Consider the following 6,000-nt stretch of genomic DNA (forward strand, 5'->3'; position numbering starts at 1 on the left):
TTCTGCTGACCCATAAAAATTGATAGGGAGAATCTAGGCCATGCGTCAGATTTGTTAAGTGTAATCTGCTTTCCTTGGAAATTAAGAACAAGTGAGAACGCTTTGCCTAGACCTGGAACTCATCTGACTTCTCTGCACTGGCCGAACTGCTACATTTCGTGTTGGGCATCACCTTTGTGAGTTTCAGGTGTGTAAACCCAAGCCCTAGCACATGCTCTCTTTGCCTGTACATGAAAATTAACAAAGCAGATCAGGCACTGTGATTATGCCAACTCTTTTAAAGCCAGACTGAAGAGCTGACATCATTCAGTCATTTTTGTTCTCCCTTTCCATCCTTTTTTCCCTGGGTTTGAGTTGTTTCTGTTTTACGCTGTGCTTTCCTAGAGCATGCTGTTTTGCCCTCTTGGGATTTCTGTTTAAGTTTTGTATGGCTGTGTGCAAAGCACTTATTTATTTATTTATTTATCCATCCATTCAGTCAGTCAGACATTAATTTATTTTTATTCTTGCTGCTACCAATATGTTCCTCCCTTTCCAGTGTCTTTGAGATTAGGGGCAGCTAGCTCCAGCTAGCTTGCTCCTGATTTACGGCCTAATCCAATTTCAGTTAAAGTGAGTGGAAATATTCCTTTGAACGTAGAGGAATCAGTAAACAGTTTTCGCTGGAGAGCCCAGTCTGGGCGAGCTGAACTCAGTAGCTGACCTTTGGTCCTGCCACTCTCTCCTTGAAATGGTTCAGTTTGAGGGTTTATAAGCAGTAAATTGAGTTAGGCAAGCGTCAGAGGCAACTGCATAGAACAAAAAAATGTTTGTGCAGTCCCCGGCGTCGCAAGGAGCCCTTTCCTGCTTTCCTGGGGCTGTCTGCAGGCAGCTGCTTTGGGTTTGAAGCCAGGCTGCTGCAAGACTTGGTCTTCCCCTTCAGTTGTGCTGGGTCCTTGCAAGCAAAAATGGCAAAAGGCAGATTCTGACCGGGTTGTGGCTCTTCCCACGTATGTTAATGGTACACGGGGAGGGAAATAGAGCAAAAAACCAACCTGAGCATAAGAGAGGAAATATAACTGTATTTCCAAATTTCTGTGCTTATTAGTGGGCTCTTCTTGGGGCTTAAAAAAAGCTGCCTTAATTATATAGTCTTGTATATTGCTCTTCAAACTATTGCATGTGAGGTAAGTGTTTTCTAAAGATTAAACAGTAACCAGTTGTCTCAGTAGATTGCTGCTTTGTTCTTCCAGAGCCGTGCTGCCCAGTAATGTAGAGATGCGAGTCATTCATGTCCACGCACAACTTGGACATCCCTTTCTGCTTCTGAGTCAGAGCAGTGCAGTTCAGAGCAGAGAGGCTGTTGTGGAAAGCAAACGTGTACCGTCAAGCAGTTGCGTCTGCAAATGACAGTGAGCCTTTACAGTGTATTTTGTAACTGTACCTCTGCCTCTGTCTTCTCAAAATCTAATGCAACAGCACAAGAGGGGCTATTTCAGTTGCTTTTCTGCTTGAGGGACCTGCTGTGTCACTGGAATAAATGCGATGGCAACTCTGCCAGTGACAACTCACAACTGTGTGCACCAGCTTTATTCCTATTGCCTTTAAACTGAAGGTGCTGAGGATATAATTACCCAATGGTCTAACAATACTTGGTTTAACCTAACCGTGACATTTTATTATGTTTTTGTTAAAAAAAGTAGTTTCCTGTAGTCGAATGCCAACCACAGCAGCCTAAGAAACTGAAAAAACCTCTTCTCTTTCTAGTGGCAGTTTTGCGACGTGTCGGCAGTCTGTTGTTCTTGTTAAACGGTGAGCCTTGGGAAGCAAGATGAGTGATGGTTTGGTTTGGTTTGGAGCCCAGTCTGTGCCAGAGCTGCTCCCCTGGGCCCCGAGTGTGCCTGGAGGAGGAAATGATACCACCCTGGGCAGGGCAGTGGGGCCCGAGAGATAGGAAGCTGTTTGTGAAAGCTTCTTGCAGCCCACAAATAGTTTTTGGGAGGGCGTATCCTGTAGGCCTAATGAAACACTGAAAGTGTAGCATTGTTGGGAGCTACTTTTGGGGGAGAGGAGATCATAACTTTATATTAAAAAAAAATTCTTTTTTTTTTTTCTGTAGACCTAATCTTGAAAGTTGCGTGAAGACTTTGTTACATGTAAAGAATGTGAAGGTCCCATTTATAATAATTGGTCTTACTTGTTTAATTCTTTGAGTATCATGTTAAAACATTTACCTAATAATTTTAGTGGATTATGTGGGATCCCCTGCAAACTGTCATCAGCAATCCTTGCAGAATAATAATGTCTGTACATCGAGCTGCCACTGGTTATTTGCAGTCTGTTTCTACTTGCGGTGATTTTATAGCATGTGCCAGATGGCTTAGGTAATGGATTACTATTATTTTTCAGATAAATAAATGATCAGATAAAGTGCTCTTGAGCTCCTGCTATGTCAGGAAATGTGTGCAATGACCACCGTTATCTTTTGGTGAGCCACAGAGCTCCAGGTTGAGTTGGAAGGGATAGGCGGCCGGTCAGGCAGATGTACCTGGCTCGTAGGGTCTTCTCGTGGGGCCTTTGGGAGTTTAATCCTCTCCATGTGTTCTAATAACAAAGTAATTTGTCCTTTAATGAGACTTATTGTTTAATCGCTGTAGGACTAAAGAAAGCATTTTTGTTGTTGAAATTTGCTCATTGAACCAGTTGAATTGGAGGAAGTCACAGAAACGTCCGGTATCACAAGGTTTCACTGTGTCTGGATGGTCTATTTTTAATAGGATTTAAAACCAGCAAGAAGTGATAGTAAGGTTAATGGTAGGTGGTGTTTCTGCTGTGAAGGAAAAGCAGTGCCCCGCTGGCAAGCCTGCTGTCCTGCAGGTACCGGTGGGATGGTGCCTGGATCTCTGGCTACTCAGAACAGCCCCTGCAGCGGACCTCGGAGGAGCCAGCCACTTGGGCTGTCCTGCAGGGACATTCATCGAAGTCGGATTTCGTTACCTGAAAACACAAAGCATACACAAAACAAATATTTAACTATTTGAAGTCTTGTTTATATTACTGGAGTCTTTGACACCTGCGTGTATATATGAGCACACATACAGACGTTGCTGGTTTGAACGGCACCTTGGCTAGGGGGAAGATGATGGACCCAGGTTCACTTTGTGCTGTCAAGCAGCAAGAGCTCCTCTGATAAAAGCCAGTGGTTTGTTTTATGCCTCTTGATTAAAGTCAGCTTAGCTTGGTTTGCATGTATGAAGTTAGGGACGAGCAGAGTCTGAACTCTCTGACTTGGTTGGGTTTTCTTTTGTATGGTTGAAGGTGCAGAGGTTATCTCTGATCTGATTTTGTGCTCGCTGTGGTGGGGCAGTGTTTACTACTGTGTGTATCGTGCTTGACTCTGATAGCGAGTATTTGTACAGTTGGGCCCAGGGCCAAGAAACGGCGTTCGGGCAAGGCTATTGTTCCTGCTGCTTCATTAGCTAACTACTCAAACGAGTTGAAGCAGCAGCGTGCACCTTCTGCTTGTCTTCTTCCTTGCTATTTCAGCAGCAGAGAACTTCTATTTTCCCTTAATTATAGGTGGTTCTTGTTGCAGAAAATACCGTGTTAGGGTCAGAATAAACCCATGATTCTTGGACATTTTCATCATGTCTGAGACTCTGACTTTTTCCTCAGACTATACCGTTCTGCTTAAGTTATTTTTGTAGACTATAAACCCGCTCATGATACACCACAACAGATGTACGGTTTTGTTTTGGGGATGATGCTCCTTAGAGTTTGATTGGTTTAAACTGGTATCAAAACTTTTAAGTAAGTAGAAATGCATTAGTCACAAAATTAAAGCTGTTATCTAAAGGTCATGGGAGATAGAGAAAATGCAAGCTGTGTTGAATTCAAAGGCTCTTTGTACAGTAACTTTTTCGTTTTGTTGGCTTTACTTTTGAGCTGCATCCAGGATGGAGAGTTGTATGATTGGGTTGCTAAGGCCTCGTTTACCAACGCTAACAGAAAGGCTTTTAGTGACTTTCCTGGCAGAGAACAGCACTTTCACGCCCATGCCTGTGCCAGTGCCACGCTCTGTGCCACCCTTTGCTTAGGACTGCATCATGTCCTCCTTGTTCTCAGTGATGCTTGGCTTTGCTTAACCCTGGGTTTGCTTAAGCCTGATCCTGCAAAGGTTTATCTTTATACTGTGTGAGTAATCACAGTGCTTAATTTTATGCTTTGAAATCAAGGATGTAAATCTTTCAGATTGGGCCTTTCATTCTCTGTTTCCTCTTATTGCGGGGAAATAACTTTGCTGTCATATACCTGCTCAGAATAATTTGTGCAGGAAGACAAATGAAAACATATCCTAGGGATGTCATCTTGTCAAGTTCTTAGTGTTAAGCTGTGTGTATACAGTGTTGCAGTAAGTTAGGACGTGTCTGCTTAAAACCCAATTTTAATATTTAATACCAAGAGTGTGTTTTCAGGAGTAGCTTCTGCTTTCAGGACCCCCACCATCTCAGGGAGATAATGGGTCCAACTCATCTTCTTTTAGCCTAGCCCACTTTCTCAGTTTGCTGCAGGCAGCAGCCTGACGTGAAATACTCTGTGAGATGGATAACCTGAACTGCCCAGCACTGCGCAAAGTGTGAAGAGCACCAGAGTTACCGAGCTGATGATCCTGATGATTTTGGGGTCTTCCTGTTCCTGGCCATCTGGGTCATAACCCATGCCTTCTCAGTCACAATAGAACTGCTTTGCTGCCTGCTCTCAGTTAATCGCAGTATTTAGTAGTTTTATTTCCATATACCTTAGTCTATTTATATACAAATAAAATATAAAGAAGTGCTGGCTAAAAGGTTTGTGTGTTTTCTTGTTTGTGTGTTTGTTTTTAAGAAGAGGATAAGTACTTGGTGCGATTACATTAGAGGAGTGCCCTTCTTGCTGAATTCTGGGCATTAAGCAGCTGGAAGGTAAGCACAGGAAACATTAGGCACTGCTAATAAAGTTTGAAGACTTCACTCCTACTGAATGTCTGTGGATTGCAGCTATTGACCCAACTTTTAATGTGAGTATCTGCGAATGTTAATGCGAATTCTGAAGAAGGTGAAAATGGATTACTAACAAAAGCAGAGATCTTGTGTCTTTATACCATTTTTTCTCCTTAGTGGCATGGATTTAATTTCTTTAGCCTGTTAATCAGGGACAATAGCAAGAATTGTCACAGATCTTTCCCTGAATAGTAATGGCATGGAGGTACTCAAGGCTGGGTTAAAGCTTCTTAAAATGTTAAGGAAGAAGAAGGTACAAACCTAACATTAAATGAGCAAGTATGAATGAGAAATCACCATGCTGATGAACGGTCTGAAGGAGCAGTATGAAGATCAAACTGGAGGAGAAGCAGTCAGGAATGCAGAATGCGGCTGTGCCTGCAGGGTCGTCTTCGAGTCTGTTACCTCCATGCTGTTTGGTGAAAGTTGTGGTTATTTTCTGAACATCTTGAAAGCTGTTGCATTTCCCTCATTGCTTATCAAGTCTTCATTTTTGCCTTTTAACCCCGCTTCAGGTGTGGCTGTAGGTAAGGCTGTCAGGGTAATTCACATAGAATAAAACCTGCCACCGGTAATTAGCAGAAGTGGCTTGTTGAGTTTATTTAGCTCTTAGGAGACAGTGGGGATGGTTGAGAGCAGACTTTTCCAGGCTACTTACACTGTGGACTGATAAGAGCCTTTGCTTTAAAATTAAATGTAAAGGCTAAAGCAACGTTGCTTTGAGGAGCTCTCATTCTGTCTTTATAGTAGTTAACAAAGGGGGGAAATACATTTCCTAAGACTGCTGTGTGGTTAGATGTAATCTGCACATTTCTAGCTCGACAGTCCTAAATATAGAAGAACAGAGACTTCTCATCTGAGTGACTTTCATACCCATATAGTCTCTTTTTTGTAAATGGATGTGAAAAATCATGACGTCTTGCTGCAGTTAACAACAGTGTCTTTGAGTTCTTCCATTTGATTATCACAAGACAAGAGAATT

The sequence above is a fragment of the Gavia stellata genome, chromosome 13 (genome assembly GCF_030936135.1).
Source record: "Gavia stellata isolate bGavSte3 chromosome 13, bGavSte3.hap2, whole genome shotgun sequence".
In the NCBI taxonomy this organism is placed as follows: Eukaryota; Metazoa; Chordata; class Aves; order Gaviiformes; family Gaviidae; genus Gavia; species Gavia stellata.